The following is a 25,199-nucleotide window of genomic DNA, read 5'->3' as shown; positions in this document are numbered from 1 at the left end:
AATCATATATCTGATAAAGGGCTGATATCCAAAATATATAAAGAATTCATACAACTCAATAACAACAACAATAAAATCCAATTTAAAAATGGGCAAAGTACCTGAATACCCATTTATCTAAAAAAGACGTTACACACGGCCAACAGGTATATGAAAAGGTGCTCGACATCACTAATTATCAGGGAAATGCAAATCAAAACCACAATGAGATATCACCTCACACCTGTTAGAATGCTTATTTTCAAAAAGACTAAAAATAACAAGTGTTGGCCAGGATGTAGTGAAAAGGGAACCCTTGTATACTGTTGGTGGGAATGTAAATTGGTGCAGCCACTATGGAAAACAGTAGAGAGGTTCCTCAAAAATTAAAAGTAAAACTACCATATGATCCAGCTATTTCATTTCTGGGTATTTATCCAAATAAAACAAAAACACTAACTCAAAAAGATATATGCACCCCATGTTCACTGCAGCATTATTTACAATAGCCAAGATAAGGAAACAGCCTAAGTGTTCATCCATGAACAAATAGATAAAGTGTGGTATATACGCACAACAGAATATTATTCAGACATAAAAAAGAATGAAGTCCTGCCATTTGTGACAACATGGATGAACCACAAGGGCATTGTGCTAAGTGAAATAAGGCAGAGAGAAAAAAATAAATACCATATTATGTTCTCTAACATGTGGAATCAATCAATCAATCAATAACCAGGCTCACAGATACAGAGAACAGATTGGTGGTTGCCAGTGGCAAGAGGTGGGCGGTGGGAGAAATTGGTGAACTGTTTTTGGTTTTTTTAGTATGTATGGTCAATTAACTTATGACAAAGGAGCCAAGAATATACAATGAGGAGAGGACAATCTCTTCAATAAATGGAGTTGGGAAAATTGGACAGCCACATACAAAAGAATGAAACTGGACCACTATCTTACATCATAAACAAAATTAAATCAAAGCAGATTAAAGACTTCAAATCAAATTTATTTTTTTAATTTTATTTTAAAATCAATTTTTTTAAATAAATTAAAAAAACAGAAAATTTTAAAAGTTTTTAAATAAGCAAAATTAAATATGCATCAGAAGTACAGCATACGGTAGATAATACAATGGAATGCTATTCAGCCATAAAAGGAATGAAAGTCCGATACATGCTACAACTTGGGTGAACCTTGCAAACATGCCAATTGAACTAAACCAGACACAAAGGATAAATGGTGTCTGATTCCACCCACATGAGGAACGTAGAATAGGCAAATTCATAGAGACAAAAAGTAGAATAGAGGTTAACAGGGGCTGGGGCAGGATGGTACAGGGAGTGAGGGGAATGAGTTGTTGTTGTTTAATGGGTACAGAGTTTCTGTATGGGAAGATAAAAAAATTCTGAAAATGGACAGTGGTGATAATTAAATAACACTGTGAATGTGCTTAATGCCAATGAGCTGTACACATAAAAATACTCAATTTTATATTATGTAAATACATTTTACCATCTTAGAAAAACTTTTAAAACTATAGCCTATATTTTCAACAAGAAGATTTAACATGATTATCAGCCTTAATAGTATTAAAATAAAGGATAGATCATTTATTCTCAAGTTCCTAACTAGGGACATCAAAGGAGTCAACATCAACTCTTAGCTGGTCTTGGATTAAAGTACACACCTGAAAATGGGTATATACCTTGCAAATTTCATACGGAACATTATTTCACCTTGTTGATAGAGTCAATTTGTTTTTTACTTCCATGAGGGAGATAGAAGGAAAGAGAACTATACTGAGGAGATAACGTTATATGAGGCCAATGCATAATGGTGGTTTTATAAAGAAGTACTTATCCACAAAGAAGCAAGATAACATGAGTGCAATAGTATAACTGCCCAGGGCACCATAAAGGGTTGTGTAAATCAACTGACATTCAATTCAGACGTAGAGAGGGTTCCCATGTATTGGTAAACCATAATTTAAAACACTGAACTATCCCCCAAAATTCAAACAGACGTTGAAAGTCCATTATTTTAATACATATAATAAAAGAAAATATTTGAAAGCTCTACTGCAAACACTCTAAGAAAAACGCATATTGCATTACAAAGACACAATGAAAGTGAATTTAATAAATTAACATACGGGTAGAAGAACTGAGCCTCTGGCCAACAGCCAGCCAGAAACTGAAACCTGCCAACATGAAACTGAAACCTGCTAACAACACGAGTGAGCTTGGAAGCAGAATTTCCAGCCCCAGCTGGGCTTGAGATTTCTGCAACCCCAGACTTCAGTTTGTCTACACTTCCTAAGAAACCATGAACTACCCAGGGCCTGGTGCTCCAGCCGGGTGACAGGCCTGTGCCTCTGAGGTGGGAGAGCCGAGTTCAGGACATTGGTCCACCAGAGACCTCCTGGCTCCACATAATATCAAACGGCGAAAGCTCTCCCAGAGATCTCCATCTCAACGCTAAGACCCAGCTCCACTCAATGACCAGCAAGCTACAGTGCTGGACACCCTATGTGAAACAACTACCAAGACAGGAACACAACATCACCCATTAGCAGAGAGGCTGCCTAAAATCATAATAAGGTCACAGACACCCCAAAACACACCACCGGACACAGTCCTGCCCACGAGAAAGACAAGATCCAGCCTCATCCGCCAGAACACAGGCACTGGTCCCCTCCACCAGGAAGCCTACACAACCCAATGAACCAACCTTACCACTGGAGGCAGACAGCAAAAACAACGGGAACTACAAACCTGCAGCCTGCAAAAAGGAGACCCCAAACACAGTAAGTTAGGCCAAATGAGAAGACAGAGAAACACAGCAGGTGAAGAAGCAAGGTAAAATCCCTGCAGACCAAACAAATGAAGAGGAAACAGGCAGTATACCTGAAAAAGAATTCAGAGTAAAGATAGGAAAGATGATGCAAAATCCTGGAAATAGAATGGAAAAAATACAAGAAACGTTTAACAAGGAACTTGAAGAACTAAAGAGCAAACAAACAATCATGAACAACACAATAAATGAAGTTAAAAATTCTCTAGAAGGAATCAATAGCAGAGTAACTGAGGCAGAAGAATAGATAAGTGACCTGGAAGATAAAATAGTGGAAATAACTACTGCAGAGCAGAATAAAGAAAAAAGAATGAAAAGAATTGAGGACAGTCTCAGAAACCACTAGGACAACATTAAACGCACCAACATTCAAATTATACGGGTCCGAGAAGAAGAAGAGAAAAAGAAAGGGACTGAGGAAATATTTGAAGAGATTATAGTTGAAAACTTCCCTAATATGGGAAAGGAAATAGTTAATCAAGTCCAGGAAGCACAGAGAGTCCCATACATGATAAACCCAAGGAGAATCACTCCAAGATACATATTAATCAAACTATCAAAAATTAAATACAAAGAAAAAATATTAAAAGCAGCGAGGGAAAAGCAGCTATTAACATACGAGGGAATCCCCAAAAGGTTAACAGCTGATCTTTCAGCAGAAACTCTGCAAGCCAGAGGGAGTGGCAGGACATACTTAAAGTGATGAAACGGAAAAACCTACAACCAAGATTACTCTACCCAGCAAGGATCTCATTCAGATTTGAGGAGAAATTAAAACATTTACAGACAGGCAAAAGCTAAGAGAATTCAGCACCCCCAAACCAGCTTTACAACAAATGCTGAAGGAACTTCTCTAGGCAGGAAACACAAGAGAAAGAAAAGACCTACAATAACAAACCCAAAACAATTAAGAAAATGGTAATAGGAACATACACATCTATAAGTACCTTACATGTAAATGGATTAAACGCTCCAACCAAAAGACACAGACTGGCTGAATGGATACAATAACAAGACCCGTATATTTGCTGTCTACAAGAGACCCACTTCAGACCTAGGGACACATACGGACAGAAAGTGAGAGAATGGAAAAAGATATTCCATGCAAATGGAAGTCAAAAAAAGCTGGAGTAGCAATTTTCATAACAGACAAAATAGACTTTATATAAAGACTATTACAAGAGACAAAGAAGGACACTACATAATGATCAAGGGATCAATCCAAGAAGATATAAAAATTATAAATATTCATGCACCCAACATAGGAGCACCTCAATACATAAGGCAAATGCTAACAGCCATAAAAGGGGATATTGACAGTAACACAATAATAGTAGGGGACTTTAACACCCCACTTTCACCAATGGGCAAACCATCCAAAATGAAAATAAATAAGGAGACACAAGTTTTAAATGATACATTAAACAAGAAGGACTTAATTGATATTTACAGGACATTCCATTCATCAAAAACAGAATACACTTTCTTCTCAAGTGCTCATGGAACATTCTCCAGGAAAGATCATGTTGGGCCGCAATTCAAGCCTTCATAAACTTAAGAAAACTGAAATCGTATCAAGTATCTTTTCCAACCACAACACCATAAGACTAGATATCAATTAGAGGAAAAAATCTGTAAAAAATACAAATACATGGAGGCTAAACAATACACTACTTAATAAGCAAGAGATCACTGAAGAAATCAAAGAGGAAATCAAAAAATACCTAGAAACAAATGACAATGAAAACACAATGACCCAAAACCTATGGGATGCAGCAAAAGCAGTTCTAAGAGGGAAGTTTGTAGCAATACAACCCTACCTCAAGAAACAAGAAACACCTCAAAAAAACAACCTAACCTTACAGCTAAAGCAATTAGAGAAAGAACAACAAAAAACCCCCAAAGTTAGCAGAAGGAAAGAAATCATAAAGATCAGATCAGAAATAAATGAAAAAGAAATGAAGGAAACGATAGCAAAAATCAATAAAACTAAAAGCTGGTTCTTTGAGAAGATAAACAAAATTGATAAACCATTAGCCAGACTCATCAAGAAAAACAGGGAGAAGACTCAAATGAATAGAATTAGAAATGAAAAAGGAGAAATAACAACTGACACTGCAGAAATACAAAGGATCATGAGAGATTACTACAAGCAACTATATGCCAATAAAATTGACAACCTGCAAAAATGGAAAAATTCTTAGAAAAGCACAACCTCCTGAGACTGAACCAGGAGGAAATAGAAAATACGAACAGACCAATCACAAGCACTGAAATTGAGACTGTGATTAAAAGTCTTCCAACAAACAAAAGCCCAGGACCAGATGGCTTCACAGGCACATTCTATCAAACATTTAGAGAAGAGCTAACACCTATCCTTCTCAAACTCTTCCAAAATATATCACAGGGAGGAACACTCCCAAACTCATTCTCCGAGGCCACCAACACCCTATACCAAAACCAGGCAAAGATGTCACAAAGAAAGAAAACTACAGGCCAATACCACTGATGAACATAGATTCAAAAATCCTCAATAAAATACTAGCAAACAGAATCCAAAAGCACATTAAAAGGATCATACACCATGATCAAGTGGGGTTTATCCCAGGAACGCAAGGATTCTTCAATATATGAAAATCAATCAATGTGATACACCATATTAACAAACTGGAGGAGAAAAACCATATGACCATCTCAATAGATGCAGAAAAAGCTGTGGACAAAATTCAACACCCATTTATGATAAAAACCCTCCATAAAGTAGGAATAGAGGGAGGGTATTAGGTATTAGGTATTAGGTATTAGGTATACCTAATAGAGGGTAACCCTCAACATAATAAGGGCCATATAGGACAAACAAACAGCCAACATCGTTCTCAATGGTGAAAAACTGAAACCATTTCCACTAAGATCAGGAACAAAACAAGGTTGCCCACTGTCACCACTAGTATTCAACATAGTTTTGGAAGTTTTAGCCACAGCAATCAGAGAAGAAGAAATAAAAGGAATCCAAATTGGAAAAAAAGAAGTAAAGCTGTCACTGTTTGCAGATGACATGATACTATACACAGAGAATCCTAAAGACACTACCAGAAAATTACCAGAGCTAATCAATGAATTTGGTAAAGTAGCAGGATACAAAATTAATGCACAGAAATCTCTTGCATTCCTATATGCGAATGATGGAAAATCTGAAAGAGAAATTAAGGAAACACTCCCATTTACCACTGCAACAAAAAGAATAAAATACCTAGGAATAAACCTGCCTAAGAAGACAAAAGACCTGTATGCAGAAAACTATAAGACACTGATGAAAGAAATTAAAGATGATACCAACAGATGGAGAGACATACCATGTTCCTGGATTGGAAGAATCAACATTGTGAAAATGACTATACTACCCAAAGCAATCTACGGATTCAGTGCAATCCCAATCAAACTACCAATGGAATTTTTCACAGAACTAGAACAAAAAATTTCACAATTTGTATGGAAACACAAAAGACCCCGAATAGCCAAAGCAATCTTGAGAAAGAAAAACAAAACTGGAGGAATCAGGCTCCCCAACTTTGGACTATACTACAAAGCTACGGTAATCATGACAGTATGGTACTGGCACAAAAACAGAAATATAGATCAATGGAACAGGATGGAAAGCCCACAGATACACCCATGCATATATGGTCACCTTATTTTTGATAAAGGAGGCAAGAATATACAGTGGAGAAAAGACAGCCTCTTCAATAAGTGATGCTGGGAAAACTGGACAGCTACATGTAAAAGAATAAAATTAGAACACTACCTAACACCATACACAAAAATAAACTCAAAATGGGTTAAAGACCTAAATGTAAGGCCAGACACTATCAAACTCTTAGAGGAAAACATAGGCAGAACACTGTATGACATAAATCACAGCAAGATCCTTTTTGTCCCACCTCCTAGAGAAATGGAAATCAAAACAAAAATAAACACATGGGACCTAATGAAACTTAAAAGCTTTTGCACAGCAACAGAAACCATAAACAAGACGAAAGGACAACCCTCAGAATGGGAGAAAATATTTGCAAATGAAGCAACTGACAAAGGACTAATCTCCAAAATTTACAAGCAACTCATGAAGCTCAATATCAAAAAAACAACCCAATCCAAAAATGGGCAGAAGACCTAAATAGATATTTCTCCAAAGAAGATATACAGATAGCTAACAAACACATGAAAGAATGCTCAACATCACTAATCATTAGAGAAATGCAAATCAAAAGTACAATGAGGTATCACCTCACAGCAGTCAGAATGGCCATCATCAAAAAATCTACAAACATAAATTCTGGACAGGGTGTTGAGAAAAGCGAACCCTCTTGCAATGTTGATGGCAATGTAAATTGATACAGCCACTATGGAGAACAGTATGGAGGTTCCTTAAAAAGTAAAAACAGAACTACCATATGACCCAGCAATCCCCATACTGGGTGTATACCCTGAGAAAACTATAATTCAAAAAGAGTCATGTACCACAATGTTCACTGCAGCACTGTTTACAATAGCCAGGACATGGAAGCAATCTAAGTGTCCATCGACAGATGAATGGATAAAGAAGATGTGGCACATATATACAATGGAATATTACTCAGCCATAAAAAGAAACGAAATTGAGTTATTTGTAGTGAGGTGGATGGACCTAGAGTCTGTCATACAGAGTGAAGTAAGTCAGAAATAGAAGAACAAATACCGTATGCTAACACATATATATCGAATCTAGAAAATAAAAAAAAAAGGTTCTGAAGAACCTAGAGGCAGGACAGGAATAAAGATGCAGACATAGAGAATGGACTTGAGGACACAGGGAGGGGGAAGGGTAAGCTGGGATGAAGTGATAGAGTGGCATGGACATATATACACTACCAAATGTAAGACAGATAGCTAGTGGGAAGCAGCTGTATAGCACAGGGAGATCAGCTCAGTGCTTTGTGACCACCTAGAGGGGTGGGATAGGGAGGGTGGGAGGGAGACGCAAGATGGAGAAGATATGGGGATATATGTATGCGTATAGCTGATTCACTTTGTTATAAAGCAGAAACTAACACACCATTGAAGGCAATTATATTCCAATAAGGATGTTAAAAAGTAAGAAAATAAAGCAGAGATCAGCAAACTAGAAAGAAATTAATTAATTAACATACAGGTTAGGATACAGGATTCTAGTTAGTATAATTTAATTTTCTTGTAATTACCACATATCAAATACTATTCAAAGAATAACAATTTTCATAGAGAAATGCAAATCAAAACTACAGTGAGGTATCACCTCACACCAGTCAGAATGGCCATCATTAAATTGTCTACAAATAATAAATGCTGGAGAGGGTGTGGAGAAAAAGGAACCCTCCTACCCTGTTGGTAGGAATATAAACTGGTGCAGCCACTATAGAGAACGGTATGGAGGTTCCCTAAAAAACTAAAATTAGAATTACCATATGATCCTGCAATCCCACTCCTGGGCATATATTCAGAAAAGACAAAAACTCTAATTGAAAAAGATATATGCACCCCAATGTTCACAGCAGCACTATTTACAATAGCCAAGGTATGGAAGCAAACTAAAGGTCCATCAACAGATGAATGGATAAAGAAGATGTGGTATATATGTACAATGGAATATTACTCAGTCATAAAAAGAATGAAATCATGCCATGTGCAGCAATATGGATGGCAATATGGATGGACCTAGAGATTACCATACTAAGTGAAGTAGGTCAGACAGAGAAAGACAAATACCATATGATATCACTTATATGTGGAATCTAAAAAAAGGATACAAACAAACTTATTTACAAAACAGAAATAGACTCATAGACACAGAAAACAAACTTATGGTTACCAAAGTTGAAAGAGGCAGGAGGGATAAATTAGGAGTTTGGGATTAACAGATACATACTACTACATATAAAATAGATTAACAACAAGGACCTACTGTGTAGCACAGGGAACTATATTCAATGTTTTGTAATAATCTATAATGGAAAAGAATATATATATGTATGTATAACTGAATCACCTTGCTGTACACTTGAAAATAACAGAACATTGTAAATCAACTATACGTCAATTAAAAAAATAAAAATAAATTAGAAAAAAATTTTTCAAAGAACTAGAATATAATATTCAAAGAACAAAAAGCCAAAACCAGACTAATAATAATATTAGAAACACTTACATGGCTCTTAGAATATGCGTGGTTTGTTATAACCTCTTTACATATACTACTAACTCACATCCCTCACAGCAACCTCAGACAACAAGTATCCTTATTATTCCCATTTTACAAATGAGGAAACTGAGGTGTAGAGGGGTCAACCACGTTGTCTGGGCTCACTGTCCTACTAGTAAGTGGCAGAGTAAGGACTGGAATCCTGCAAGTGTGCTTTCCCGGTCCTTAATTTTAATTGCTATGGTTTACAATCTCTTGGTGATATTAAGGAGTACACTACATAAAGTCTAGGAAAACTCAAAATGCAAAGCAGTTTGGGGGCCAAATATAACAAATGTCCTGAGGAAATCACCAAATCACAACACAACAATAAATGAGATTCATAATGACTGCTCTGAGACATAAGGGAAAGTTAAAATATGTTCAGTATACTTACTGTTTTAGAAGGCAAAGAATTATTTAGTGCATTTAAATTTTTTCCATCCAAAACTGTCAATATGATTTTCATTTCTAAAGGGGTAAAACTTTCAACTGTCCAAAATTACTCATTCCCTGAGAGCTCTAAACAGAAAGTTACTGAGCAATCTTATTTGCCAATTATCTCATTCTTAATGAAATATGGTATGTGTGTGGTGTGTGTGTGTGTGTGTGTGTGGTGTGTGTGGGGGATCATAAATAAATTAAGGTTTCCACGTGTTTTGATTCTAGGTATATAAGAACTTAATACTAAAGATATTAGAAAGTGTCAAATCATTTGGATAGATGAGTGAATAAACTCAGAATTGTGTCATTATTGTAAAAAGCCTAGAATCTGATCACTCATAGTGAGTTATAAAAAAAAAAAAAGTACAGGCTTTCAACTCATACATAGAACTGAACTTCAAGCTTGTCTCCACCAGTATAGTTACCATGAATTTTTGGCAAGTTAATTTCACATACCTGAACCAAAGTTTCCTTCCCTGTAAGTTGAGGATACTAATTCCTAACTCACAAGGTTCTTGTGTGAGCTAAGGAAAAAACACATGCAAAGTGCTGAACACAGTCCCTGGGATATAGCAGATGGTCAACAAACAGCGACTACTATTATTCCCTAACCTTTTTCTACTTTGTCCCCCAAATGTAAGAGCCTAATCTTACCAATTAGCAAGTCATTCGTAGGCTTCTCAGAATTACAGTAAGTACAGTACCATATGCCCTATTCAAAAATGGAGCATATGAAAGTACAAGAAAATACAAAACCAAATCATCAAATGAGACAAAAACGTCGGAATCCTGTTTCCCCACCCATATCTTTTCTGGTTGGTTTTGTAATAACCCGCATTCCTTTATCAACAATACGAATCCTATCATTTTTTGGCGGTCTAAACATTCCTAGTTGGGTACTGTTGCTTATTTATTTTGACGGCTACTTTTGCGAGGATAATTGTAATCATTGCTTGAAAACAAAAAAGAAATACAGGACAGGAGCATTTTAATGAAATGCTGTAACTGTTTCATCTATCTCGACGGTTGACTGGATGCCATGTGGATCATTTATTATAGCAATATATTTTCACATTACTGCGCCACCCCCTTACCCAACAAACATGCCTTAATGAGCAAAACTCCAGACTGACAGTGAACGAATGCTCTTTAGGGACACAATAACTCAAAACTTGGTGCTCTCAGTAAGGATCCTCGGGGAGGAGGGAAGGTGGCCGGGTGTCACTGCAAGTGGAAATGAACAGAATCGGAAACTGTTCTGTCTCCTTAAACAAGATTGGAGATGAGCCCTGTGGGGCTAGGAGCGGAGAGAGGCGGGTTAGGTGGGCCTTGGAGGCAACAGAGGAAGGAGGCGGCAACTGCAGTCTGGGAAATGTCTGTGCCACCGGGGAGAGGAGCGTCAGAGCCCATCACCACCCAGGGTGGAGGCGGAAAGAAGTGGCAGGCTCAGCCCAGTCCCCAGAACTGGTTCAGCTTCAGAAGCCTGGAAGGACTGAGAGGGAATGGGAACCCAGGTGATCAAGAAAGATGAGGGTAGGGGTGGGCTCCTGGCTGCCTTCAAAACGGGACGCTGCTGACCCCGCCGCCATCCAGGTGCCGCTGGAGAGGAAGGCAGGGACCCAACAGGGAGCGCTCAGGTTACCTGTGTCAGCCGCCTGCCCGCTCGTCTCCACTTCCGCAGACTAGGTGTTACCACGGGCTACCCGGGCACGCGCCGAGTGACGTCATCCTCGCGCGCCCGAGCCGCCGTCCGCCTGGCCCCGCCCCTTGAGTGCAGGGGGTGGGCAGTGGAGGTCTGCGCAGGCGCGGAGCTGCCTGGGGCTTGGGAAGGCGTGAAAAAGGCTTGTTTTGGATTTTGTAGGGTTGCCGTCTTACCCTCCTACTCCTAGTTGCAAAATCTTATAGGGACTTAATAAAAAAAATGTTATTGAAATACAGACATGGACTTTTTATTCTTTATTTTGCTCTTCCTCTTCCGTATATAACTCTTGTTTGTATACTCGTTCGTTCCAGCACTGTTTATTTAAGTCCTATTGTGTTCCAGGCAAGCACTGTTACAGAATCTGGGATACAGCGATGACAAAACAGACACAATGCTTCCTCATGGAGAAAGCAAACATTGAATAATTCACCAAAGATATTTTAGGCGCATCTCATTTTATTGCCCTTCACTTTATGCCACTGGGCAACCCTGCCATTGTCAGATAATAGCATTTTTTAGCAATAAAGTATTTTTAATTAAGGTAAGTTTTTTTTTTACTTAATGCTATTGCACACTTAATAGACTACAGTATAGTGTAAACATAACTTTTATTTTCACTTAAAAACCAAAAAAAATCATGTGAGTTACTCAAAAACTAAAGGAGGATGTCAGAGAAGTGCCCTATGAAGAGGCTCATTAAGCTGAGAAGGGAAGAAGCCAGCTCTATGAAGATCTGGAGCAAGAACAACCAAGAGAATGATGGAAAGCTATGGGGAGGGGACTGAATGTAGTGGTGCCCTTGAGAAAGTGAGAAAATAGGCTAGGGGAAGAATAGAAGATGAGATTAACAAGGCAAGGAGAGTTCTGATCTCGCAAAGTTTCTTTGCAGGAGGCATGGATTTTATTTTAACTATAATGGGAAGCCAGTGAAGAGTTTTAAACATGCAAGTGACAGGATCTGGTTTTATAAGATCACCCTGCCTGCTGTGTATAAGAATAAACGATTTAGAGTCCGAGAAAGGGTTCAAAGAGAACAGTTGCTTTTGCAATGATCAGGTAAGAAATGATGGAGAGAAGTGAACAAATTTAAGGAATAATTTGGAGTTAGATATGACAGACTTGGAGATAGATTAGATAAGGCCATAGGGAAAGAAAGGTGTCAAAATGACTTCTAAATTTTGGGCTTTTGCAAATAGCTGGATAACACAGCTAAGACAATTTCTAATACTTCACAAGATTTTCTCCTCCTCCTTTCAACCCTGATCCCTTTGCTTCTTTGTTACCAAGCCCTCTCAGTTCTCCTCTTACCTTTGTGATCATCTCCCCTCAGTTTCCATCAAGGGGCTCCTTTTTCCTTTCCTTTTCCTTAACTCTTCACCCCTTGATCTTCTTATGCTACATCAGGGGCTGCAAGCCCAAAAGCCTACAGTGCCCAGGCAGTGAACACAAAGGAATGAACCTCGTGGATAGACACTATGAAGAACTGGAGCTCATGGTCCCTACTCAGCTCTAATTGATTTTTGCCAACCAGCAATCTTTCCTAGTGATAGATCCTCCCATTTTTAAAGAGAAATCAATATGCAGATACATGAAATCTCTCAAATTTCAAATGTTGGTAACTAATTCAAATTTTGTTGAACTCTTTTTTGGATCAAACAAAATGCATCTGCAGGCCAGATGAGGCCTGCAAGCTACAACTTTGCCTCCTTGATGGATATCTTCCCAGGATGGTGATTTTTGTCTACTTTCATGTGACTATCACCTGTAAGCTGATAACTCCCAAGCCTATCTCACCACCCAAGCCTTTCAAAATTTCTTATTGAAGTACTCAGATTCCACTGAGATATCCAGTTGGCATCTCAAACTGGACATTTAAAACTGAACTCATTATCTACCCTGGCCCCCAAACCTAACCTACTCAAGTATTCTGTCTCAGTTAACAGCATCAATGTCGACCCACTCACCAAAGCCTGAAATCCAGCATCATCCCAGACTTGTTCCTCTCCTTGTCCTGATCTTGATCTCTTCAATATTTATCACATCTGCCCATCACCTCCATTCTAACTAATCACTGCCTTTGCTCAAGCCTTTCTAACCTCTCTCTGGCAAGTCATGTGACCTCTCTACGCCTGTTTTTTCACTTGTTAAATGAAAGGATTGAACTAGGTGATTCCTAGGATCTGTTCCATTGTCAAATTCTGTTTCATAGGGCTTCCCTGGTGGCGCAGTGGTTGAGAATCTGCCTGCTAATGCAGGGGACACGGGTTCGAGCCCCGGTCTGGGAGGATCCCACATGCCGCGGAGCAACTAGGCCCGTGAGCCACAACTACTGAGCCTGTGCATCTGGAGCCTGTGCTCCGCAACAAGAGAGGCCACGATAGTGAGAGGCCCGTGCACCACGATGAAGAGTGGCTCCTGCTTGCCACAACTAGAGAAAGCCCTCGCACAGAAATGAAGACCCAACACAGCAAAACTAAATAAAATTAATAAACTCCTACCCCCAACATCTTCTTAAAAAAAAAATTCTGTTTCATAAAGCCACCAAATTTGTCAGAGTAGTTACTTATCACTTTTTTGTTGGTTTTTGGCCTGGCTTTTTTTTTTCTTTTTCTTTTTTTTTGTGCAGCTCCACACTGCTTGCCAGATCTTAGTTCCCCGACCAGGGATTGAACCCTGGCCCTCAGCAGTGAAAGCGCAGAGTCCTACCCACTGGACCGCCAAAGAACTCCCTGGCCTGGCTATCTGAATACCAAGAATACTGTGGCTAGATTGACAGGAAAAACTGGACTTGATAAAAATAATCAATACAAAATGAAATTAACATTGACTAAAACTGGACACAATTTTATTGTAGAATAAACACTGGCTGAAAAAGAACTACTGATTGGTAACATTGAAAACTGAAAAAGCCGAGAAATACAGACAAGGTAAAATTTGTCGTTTAGTAAAAGTTGATGTAAAAATCAAATATTCAGGGATTCCCTGGTGGCGCAGTGGTTGAGAGTCCGCCTGCCGATGCAGGGGACGCGGGTTCGTGCCCCGGTGCGGGAAGATCCCACATGCCGTGGAGCCGCTGGGCCCGTGAGCCGTGGCCGCTGAGCCTGCGCGTCCGGATCCTGTGCTCCGCAACGGGAGAGGCCACAAGAGTGAGAGGCCCGCGTATCGCGGAAAAAAAAAAAAATCAAATATTCATGTCAAAATTTAGATCTACAAAGTTTGTGCAGAAAAAAAAATTGGCCTTGGTTAATTATCCACAAAAGAAAGTTCATGATGTCAGAAGCTCCAATGGCTAGTATATTTCATGAAGAGAAAAAATAATACTGAATTATAACTTCAAATGTAAAAGAACTGGAATTGATTCCAGCTAAAATGATTTTAGTAAAAATGGAAAAACAAGACAGTTTAACTATAATATAAAGTTGATCATGGCATTAAATTGGCATAATGAAATTTGCTCCAGAAAGTACTATGTTTTATATTAAAGATTTCAAATAGAATTTTAAAACTTGGATTGCAGTCACGAGCATGGTCATTTCTGATATTAACAAGTTATAAAAAGTTGGTTTAGATGTAGAAGTTTTCTCATTTTGATGATTCGGGCTAAAAAGAACTCAGAAAACTAGAAAAGTGTGCAGTTAAAACTCTGTATGTGGCAGTTAAACAACTAGAGCCAAGACAGCAAATCACTTGATATGAGCTATTTTGTTTTTCTGAGTCATTCATATAGTACCAATCACCACCATGTCTTTGTTATATTTTGTTGACACTTTGTTTGTTGACACTTTGTTATATTTGTACTCATAAAAATAAAGACCCCCTTCCATTGTCTTTTTTCTTTCTACCTGTTTCTCATGGTTATGTAGGAAAAGTCAGCTTTTACAGAATAAATTATTATGAAAAAATGTAATTTTTTTTAAAGAAATCAATTTCTAAGACTCTGGTTTATGTAAAATATGGTGTGTGTTCTTGAAGGTTATTTGCACAACACTTGAAATTATAATTATGTAAGTGCCACCTTTCCTACAGAGGAGATCCTTTGGTTTTAATTTGAAAGATTATAAAAACCCTGATACTTTAATGTCAGTTTCTTATACCTCAAAATACGTAGAAAAAGGTAAATCAAGTCAGTTTATATACTTGATACATAAACACAGCAATAAATGTTTCATTTTCAAACATGAAAAATAAATAAATAAATAAAGGTTATCTTGGAAAAAAATGAAAATTTAAAGAATTGAAACTCACTGTCTTTTTTTAATTCTCTATCTCTAGTTTTGCTTTTGTAGCTTCAGTCTTCAGATATTTTTAAATATAGTATTTATCTTTAGATGGAGAAGAACCCATCAAACTTGTAAAATACCCAGGCCAGCAACTGAAGGGAAAATATACCCCCAGCCCCACTTTGGCTTACCTTACTTTGCATATTACTTCTTAAAGCTAAATCTCAAAAGTCTATCAAAAAATTTCTCATGAATTTCTCACAAAAGAGAAGTATTTTTGATTGGGTCCAAGAGTGTTCAGGGACTTCTATTTATAATGCTTTAATGATCCATTTAAAAATAGTTTTCTAGAAAATACTTTTTTTATGAAAATTATTGGTGTAAGTATAATTTTGATTTCATGTTAATATACACAAAATCAATGCTTCACAGAATCAAAGTTAACATCTTGCATTCATTCAATAGCTCCTGAAAATCTTTAGTCTTTCAGTTCTAAAACTCCTATTTTTGAGTATTTATTCATGCCACAAGCTGTTGTATTTTCATAAGGTCTGCATAATTGGAGTGCATATAGCCTGGTTTCAGATATGCTTTTCATCAATGACTATTTTTCCCTCTGATGCTATCAGCTCCATGAAATCTGTTAATATTCCCACTGAGATTTAGTGCATTGGATTTAATTTCAAGAGAATTTCTGACTTGGCCCAGGTGAACTAAATACAATAAAGGAGGAGAAGGCAGAGACTGCTGGCTATCCCTCAATATCCAGGCTGTTTTCCTCACAGAAATAGAATCCCTCACATTTTAGATAACAGAATATCCTATCTTAGCTGGACACATGACCACTCAGAAAAAAGACAATATTTTCCAGCCTCCCTTGCAGCTAGATGTGGCCCTGTGACTAAGTGCTGGTTAATTGACAGTAAGAGTAAGTATAATGTAGCATCCCTTATAAAGTAGATAGAACATGAGTTTGTTTTCTTCCCATCCTCCTTCCTGTTGACTGGAACGCAGATGTGTTGACTACTCCTAGAGTAGCCAACTTGGTTTATAATTTAACCTTCAGAGGCTTATGGGAAAGCAATGAGATAGAAGGAGCCTATAACCCTGAGGACTTTGTGGACAGAGCCACAATACCAGCTCCGAACTATCTACCTCTGCACTTGTGCCAAGAGAGATAAGCCACTCTCTTTTTTAAAATTTTATTGAAGTATAGTTGATTTACAATGTTGTGTTAATTTCTGCTATACAGCAAAGTGACTGAGTTATACATATATATATTCTTGTCCATTATGGTTTATCACAGGATATTGAATATAGTTCCCTGTGCTACACATTAGGACCATGTTGTTTTTCCATCCTGTATATAATAGTTTGTGTCTGCTAATCCCAAACTCCCAATCCTTCCCTACCCCCATGTCACCTCCCCCTTGGTGACCACAAGCCTGTTCTCTATGTCTGTGAGTCTGCTTCTATTTCATAGATTATGTTCATTTGTGTCATATTTTAGCTTCCACATATAAGTGATATCATATGGTATTTGTCTTTCTCTTTCTGACTTACTTCGTTTTGTATGATAATATCTGGGTCCATCCATATTGCTGCAAATGGCATTATTTCTTTCTTTTCTATGGCTGAGTAATATTCCATAATATACCACATCTTCTTTATCCATTCATCTGTCGATGGATATTTAGGTTGTTTCTAGGTCTTAGCTATTGTAAATAGTGCTGGTATGAACAGAGGATTGCATGTATCTTTTCGTATTATAGTTTTCTCTGGATATATGTCCAGGAGTGGGATTGCTGGGTCATATGGCAGCTCTATATTTAGTTTGTTGAGGAACCTCTGTACTGTTTTCCATAGCGGCTGCCCCAATTTACATTCCTACCAAGAGAAGCCACTCTCTTTTTAAAGTCACTTTATTTTGGGTCTATTTCTTCCACCTTACCTAACTGATATATAAGGACTAGGATTCAAAAGAAAAATATACAGTTAAGCCATTTTCAGACTTCATGCAGACCTGAATAGCAAAAAGAAAAAGCCTCCTGAAGGAAGCGCAGGCTTGCTTCAGTAACCCCAAGGCCTGAAGACCAGAAGACAAAGGCCTGTAAGAGATATTGTCTAATGGCAGTAACTCCTAAATTCAGTTTCTTCGTAAAGCAAGTACTTCATGTTTATAGCCTTACTCATTGTATCCTACCTAATATCCTGTCTTTCCCTTACTAACAGAGCCCTGATTTTGTGGAAGAAAATCCATCGACCTCAGAGAAATTAGGCCTCTTCACCACCCCAACAGATGAAAGATTATAAATCTAAGCCAGTTATGGAATCCCATTCCTTTCTGTCCCTTATTCATGGGCCCAGCTTTCCTTACAGCCAAGTGTAGCCATGTTGCCCAGTCTAGCCAATGAAATGGATAGGTAGCTGCTAAGAGCTCCTGGGACAGATTTTACCTCCTTATAAAAAGATAGCCGTAAAAGGAGAGCTAGCTGCATTGTACTGCCCTTTTCTTTATTACTTGTGACGCCAACGTAAGGGAAAAGATGGTTGGACCACCATGTTGACCATAGGTGGTCACAGGATGGAGTCAACATGCTGAGGAACGAGGGGGAGAAAAAGTGTAAGAGCCTGAGTCATTGCTGACATCGTTGAGCTGCTGACCATCCCTTGATATCTTCCTCTGGTCTCTTAGTAAACAATGCTGCATCCGGTTTTAGCCTTTAGTACAGGTTTTGTTGTTTTTGTTGTTGTTGCTTCTTGCAATTTTTTTATTTTTTCTGCAATTTAAAAAGAAAAAGAAAGAGTCTCAGCCTTTTTTTCTGTTACAGATTTCTCTCTTGACTCTTTTCCATAAAGACTTGTTTTCCATGCTTGCATAGTACTCAGTGCTGTCGCTTCTGCCGTTACTCTTGTGCTTCTTGCTTCTGTTGCTACTATCGTCTTTCACTTTTAAATGTGCTAAAGAAACCCTTTTACATAATTTTCTCTACCAATTATGGATTTAAACTGGATTTAAACTATATTTACAATAGCCTATCTGCATAGCTCTAATATCAATCCAGTTTTTGGTATGTCATTCCCACTGCTTTAGGCTGAACTGTGAAGAGTCCACAGAAAGGAAATGGGTCTTTGTGTTCAATAGAAGATATAGTTGTGCCTTGCTTGTTATAAGAGGCCCCAGGAATTCTGGGTATTTGTGTCCCACTAAATCCCCAATTTACTAAAGGAAAATCCATAATTATTACTGATCCTGTCACTATCTACTCATTCGACTTCTCTGAGCTTGCTTTGTTCTCATCTGTATATTAGAGAATGTCACTAAATGATTTTATGAGCTTTTTTTAATTTCAAAATTCTTCTTTTCCAACTTCACCTAGATACCAAATATATAAGCCTGTAAGTTCTTGATAAAATTTCCTTAAGAATAAGGAAGTTAGCCTAAAGCCTGTCTGCCATGCCTCTGGCCTATTTAATGCCACCAATAGTCCACCCACACGTCACACCAAAGGAATACGTGTGACAGACCCAGCTTGGGTTTGCATGTCATCATTTCCTAAGGCAGGAACTGTGGCAAAAAGATTCTGTCTAAAACTCACTGTGGGTTGATGAGAGACAGGTGGGATGAATGTGTCAAAATATAAATGCAGGATCTGAAATATTTGCAAGTTTCCAGGAGAAAAATCATACTAGAGAGGGACGGCTGGTAAATGAAAGTTGAATATAATGATTGACCTGGCAGCCATGAGCTGAAAGTCATCTCAGTGACTTGGTCAGTATGAGTTGAAGAGATTACTGTAGAATTTACATATATAGCTGTTTGGGCCACAGATCCTATCACTACAGAGAGCACTGGTGGCTGATGCCAGAAGTAAACAGAGAGAAGAGTCTGTGGCTTGAAGGGACAGGGTCACTTCCAAGGGCACTGAGTCTGACAATGATGCTCTTTTTACTAAAAATAAAAAATAAGAGGCTCAGGGAGGAATCAAGGTAGTGTTGTCAAAGAGGATGATTCCTAAAAAAGAAAGAAAGTGGAATTCATGGTGAAATTTCATTTTTACTGGAGAAGGAGACAACAGTTTTCAAAGAATTCCAATGAAAGTAAACACATCAGCATGGATGGCACAGAGCCTCTGACTTCTAGAAAAGAAAGTCCCTCTACCCCCAGCTCTGGTCTCTTTTTTTTCTCTAATGATGGAGCACAGTCAGTGGGAAAGGGTGTGTGTGAGACTTGGCATTGATACATTGCTGCTAATTGAATGTGTCATATAGCCACATTCATTTTTTTTTCTTCCAGCCATATTTCCAGATGCTACCATGTATCAGGTACATTTCTGGGCTCTGAGGACACAAAGAGGAAAAAATACATCCCTGACATCAAAGAACTTCCAGGCTACTCTGGAGAAAAAAAGTGGTTTATTACATTAGAGGCCAGAGCCCTAGACTTGTGTCCTATATGGGTTCCAAATAGCAAAAGCAGTATGGCAAGAAAAGACAGACCAAGAAATGGGGGTAAAATTGGGTAGGGGAGTGGGATATTGAGAAACCAAGAAAGCTGAAGACAAGGTAGAATGGAGAGGTCAGAAAGAGCTAGCCTGGGCTTCCCTGGTGGCGCAGTGGTTGAGAGTCCGCCTGCCGATGCAGGGGACGCGGGTTTGTGCCCCGGTCCGGGAAGATCCCACATGCCGCGGAGCGGCTGGGTCCGTGAGCCATGGCCGCTGAACCTGCGCGTTCGGAGCCTGTGCTCCGCAATGGGAGGGGCCACAACAGTGAGAGGCCCGCGTACTGCAAAAAAAAAAAAAAAAACAAAATTCTGGTTGACAGAATGGGAGAAGTTAAGCAGTTTGTCAGCCTCAGGCTAACAAGGGCCGGCAGTTGCAACGCCAAGTAACATTGTCCTTGGGAAGGGGCTCAGTGCATATTTATTTATTTATTTATTTACTAAAAGAATGGGTGAATGGTAGATAAGACTCTTTCATGATTTTTGTGCCCATGTTTTTGGTAGGTGGGAAAGCAGACACATGAAAATATAAACATTCTCTATGAATGGGACTGGGGGGAGGCATATTCTGTCTACAGCCAGGCACTGAGCCAACACAGCCCAAGTAATACTTCATCCAAGCACAAACCCAAAGGTATAGCTTTGGAAAGATGCCAGCAAAGCTCTCTTTGGTGGGCCCCTCACAGGGACTGGGTCCTGGCAACCCAGGCAATCACCCCCATAGGAGGGCTCCTCCCACCAGTCCTGCTTATGCAGATGGAAGCAAGTTGCACTGATCACCAATGACACTGTTGGAAACAGCCAGAATTGGGGTCCATTTGCCCAGCAAAAAGCAATGATTTTAAAAGCAATAGCAAAAACTTGCTATTTGTCCCAACCTAGAGAGATACATTCTTAAGAACCTATGGGATTCAACTTGATTGAAGCTCTTTCAAAAGTCACTGAATTGGGACTGCCCTGGTTGTGCAGGGTTAAGAATCCGCCTGCCAATGCAGGGGACACGGGTTCGATCCCTGGTCCAGGAAGATCCCACACGCCGCAGAGCAACTAAGCCCGGGCACCACAACTACTGAGCTTGCGTGCTGCAACTACTGAAGACCGCATGCCTAGAGCCCGCGCTCCGCAACAAGAGAAGCCACAACAATGAGAAGCCCGCTCACCGCAATGAAGAGTAGCCCTCGCTCACCACAACTAGAGAAAGCCCGCGTGCAACAGCAAAGACCCAACTCAGCCAAAAATAAATTAATTTTTTAAAAAGTCACTGAATTTCTCTAATTCCATCACTGCCAATAATAACAATGTTTTAAAGATTCTGATTTTAAAACCCACTTAGGGCTTCCCTGGTGGCGCAGTGGTTAAGAATTCGCCTGCCAATGCAGGGGACACAGGTTTGAGCCCTGGTCCGGGAAGGTCCCACACGCCATGGAACAATTAAGCACTTGTGCCACAACTACTGAGCCTGCTCTCTAGAGCCCATGAACCACAACTACTGAGCCAGTGCGCCACAACTACTGAAGCCAGCGCACCTAGAGCCTGTGCTCCACAACAAGAGAAGCCACCTCAATGAGAAGCCTGTGTACTGCAATGAAGAGTAACCCTCACTCGCCGTAACTAGAAAAAGCCCATGCGCAGCAATGAAGACCCAACACAGTCAAAAATAAATAAATATAAATAAATAAATAATAAAGTAGCCCAGTCCCTGCCAGCACAAAAAAATAAAATAAAACCCACTTAAAACACAAACAGTTCCATAAAAGGATTGATAAACACTAATCTTTAGCCTTTTCAGATGAAGGAGCGCTGTGATAAAGTTACTGTGGGGCAGCACAAACATTCCTCAACATTTTAATAATTTTAATCAGTATTTATATGTATTATTTCTTTTAAAAATCACATAGCTCATTGTTGCCAACTGAGTTTTAGCAGGAAGCCAGCAGTGATGTCACACTGCAGAGGCTCTCGGGAGATTCTTTTGAACACAGAAAAAAAAGTTAATGTGTCAGCCATAATGTCTCCTGTTTTCCATCAGTATTTATTTCCATCCTTCAGAAAAACTGATAGTTCAATATTTTTTTCTGGATGAATTGAAAGAAGAACAGATATTAGCAAATAGTTTCATTGATTGAAATGTACTCAGAAAAGGCCCATGGTCAATGAACTGTGAAATATTTCACAAAATATTACTATTACTGAACAATAGTAATAATTTGCAAAGATGAAACATATATAGGAGGAATTTTACGCATTACACAATTTTTTCCTACATTAGTAATGAATGAATACAAGTAAGAAATGAAACTAGCTTTTGATGAGATAATTTTGGCAGGATATTAATTTGTGTTTGTTCTTAGTGCTGTCGGAGTGAATAAGGAGGCGTTGTCTTTTCCCATCTCAAGAAGCCTTTGTGTTCTGAGTTTTACACCCTGAGCCTAGGAATGGCTTTTGTGTTGGGAAGCTGAAGTTTAAGGCACCTGGAAATCAACTCCCTGCTACCCAGGGAGGATAACGGGTGATGGGAGAGTGGGGGTAGTTGTGGGGTGGAGGCAGAGCTGGCCAAGTGATGAGAAGAGTGGGAACCTTACCCTAAAGGCGGGGTCCCAGTGGTAGAAGGTCAGGTCATCCTGCGGATGTGAGGGCTGAGGAACATTCCAGAAGGAACAGCATATGCAAAGATCCTGTGACAAACAGATACACAGTACATCCAAGGAACTTAAAGAAGAGAGGAGGAGCAAAGTAGGAAAGCATGTCTGAGAGATAGGGAGGGGCCAGCTTTTACAGGGTCTTGTATCTTGTGTTAAGAGATTTTGGTCTTTTTCTTGAAAGCAGTGGGAAACCATTGAAGAGTTTTAAGCAGGGGAGTAATGTAATCACATTTGCTTTACCGGCATTTTATCTTTACAGTAGTTCTATAAGGTAAGCATAATGGCAGGCTCACGCAGCTAGCTTGGGGAAAGTTTAGCAACCCTGTATTCTCCATCAACCACCCCACATAAACATGCATTCTTATCAGACAAAAAACAAAACAAAACAAAAAAACAGTGTGCTGACTATGGAAATGCAACTTCTAGACAGTCCTTAAGCACTCCTTCCTAGCACCTCTAGACCTGGAACTGCCACTACTTGTGTGCTATTATTATTATTTTCTGAGATAAAGAAATCAAAGCGCAGAGAGATTAACTAACTTGTCCAAGATCAAACAGCTAGCCAGTTTCAGAGAGAGGATGTGAATCAAATCTGATGAGAGTTCTTGCAGCAGATGTGGTTAGTACCCCTCTCATATCCCCTTGGCCCACCTAGGAGAACACCTGCAGATAGTCCCCCCAACATGCCCACCTGGAAGGTCCCCTACAGATATTTTCCCAACATGCCTATGGGCTTCTTGCATATCTCTGCATGGGGGCCTTCTCCTGCCACTGGAATTCATTTGACCTGTGCACAGGAATTTAACCTCATAGAAGTGACACTCAGTCAATGAGGACAGATGTTAGGAAACAAAGAGCCCCACTTGCTTGCTCCTCCCGCAAATGCTTCTGAGGTATGCTCCACAAGTATCTCAGAGGGTTCCCAGCAGGAATGTGTCTCAGCTGCTCACACAGGTAACTGGGTCATTAATTTACCCTTTATTGGCTCTCCTCCCTTCTCTAACTCCCTTCCCTAACTCTCCCTCAGTGCCTCCTGGAATCAACTTCTATACAAATTACTTGCACCTAAATCCTTGTCTCAGGGTCTGCTTTTGGGGGAACCCAAACTAAAACAGCTTTTAACCAGTACAGTCTACTGCATCTCTTAGTAGTGGCTGGAGAATTTCCCCCAAATTCCCTTATTATGAGATCAATTTAGTGAGCATTTAATGGGTACATGACCCTGTACCAGCAGGTACAAAGGAGACATTATGACACTTATTTTGTTTATTACTTTGGGCAGAAGGTGACAACTCCAAAGAGGGAATGAATAAATGATAGAAAGAGAAAGATGACAATATTGTGTGTAGGTGGCTCTGTATGGGGGTATGATAGAGCAATAGCACTTATTTTCTAATATATTACTTTACGCTCTGATTCCAGGATATTAAATGTCTCCATCAGGGAAACTAATGTCATGCTATTAATAATTAATAATATACACTCTTGGACAACATTACCCTATTAATTCTAGTTCTATATCAGTTGAATACAAATGCTGTTCAGTGTTTGGATGATTTATCAAGATATGAAATAAAGCTTGCCAAATCTTTAGCTGTAGTCATAAGTAATTTCACCATATTTTATTTCATATTTTCTGTTTAAAAGGCCATATATTGGCAAACTTGTCATGGATGCACTTTACTCCTCAAATTGTCTTTTGAGCATGAACTCTAATCTTTAAAAGTGGCATACGTTTCATGACTTTTCTAAAAGTATAAGTCCAATGACATGGTACAGAATCCTACATGAATATTTCATAAGATTTGCAAATCTACTTTACTTTTCTAGTCGTCCTAAGAGGAAACACCAGATGGCTTGGCGTTAGCCATGCCAGCTTCTAGAAAGGAGTAGAGTTTACTTCACAGTTGACTGAAGACACTGACTATTCCAGTCCTGGATTTCCACTGATTTCTGAGCGTCGTTAAAACAAGCCTCATGGCTTTAATTAAAACAGCATTTGTGTAATTCTGTGTATGAACACACAGAACTCTAGAATGTCCCAGCATATTATCACCATTCCTAGAGTGCTGAGGTCTTAGGGTTCCGAGGGGTTGACATGCAAGCCAAGGAGTTCAACTTACTAGAATTCTCTGGACATGGGGGCAGGTTTTTGGAGGTACCCAGAAGTGGAGGAAAACTGTTGTCAACTCAAACTGCCCCCAAATAGCAATGGTGAGAGAGTCTTTGGAATATTTAGCGTCCCATGAACATCGGATTTCTTGCATTCATGCTGGGGGGACTTCTTCTGTAATCATGTTATACTCTAGCAGACCTAGGGTTAAACTATTCTGGAGTCATGACAAAGGCATGGCGTGAAATGTGGGGTGAGAAAAAGGCACAAAGTCACAGGTTCAGTGATTGGGAGTCAGTCTATCTAACCTCTCCTAGATATGCCAAAACATTTGAGCTAAGAGGTAATGATAGGAAAGAAGAGAGACAGAGACAATTCATGCAGATGCTTGAGAGATAGAAGCACTGAGAGGAAGAATTGTCTGTTGACATCATATTCCACTGATTGACATTTCCAAGAAAGAAACTATAGCTGATCGTGGCTCAAATTTCA

General features: G+C 39.2%; 1 protein-coding gene across 4 annotated transcripts in view; it reads right to left on the bottom strand.

The window, feature by feature from the left end:
- Window positions 1-11,259, bottom strand: part of AOPEP (aminopeptidase O (putative)) — a 374,694-nt gene extending 363,435 nt beyond the window's left edge. For all 4 annotated transcript variants that reach the window (XM_060014998.1, XM_060015000.1, XM_060014999.1 and 1 more), the window contains exon 1: window positions 11,172-11,259. The gene's annotated coding sequence lies outside the window, so the exon portion shown is untranslated. The remainder of the gene's footprint in view (window positions 1-11,171) is intronic.
- Window positions 11,260-25,199: the final 13,940 nt, after the last annotated feature.

Source organism: Delphinus delphis, chromosome 6, assembly GCF_949987515.2.
Source record: "Delphinus delphis chromosome 6, mDelDel1.2, whole genome shotgun sequence".
NCBI lineage: Eukaryota > Metazoa > Chordata > Mammalia > Artiodactyla > Delphinidae > Delphinus > Delphinus delphis.
This window is presented reverse-complemented; position numbering and strand designations above follow the sequence as displayed.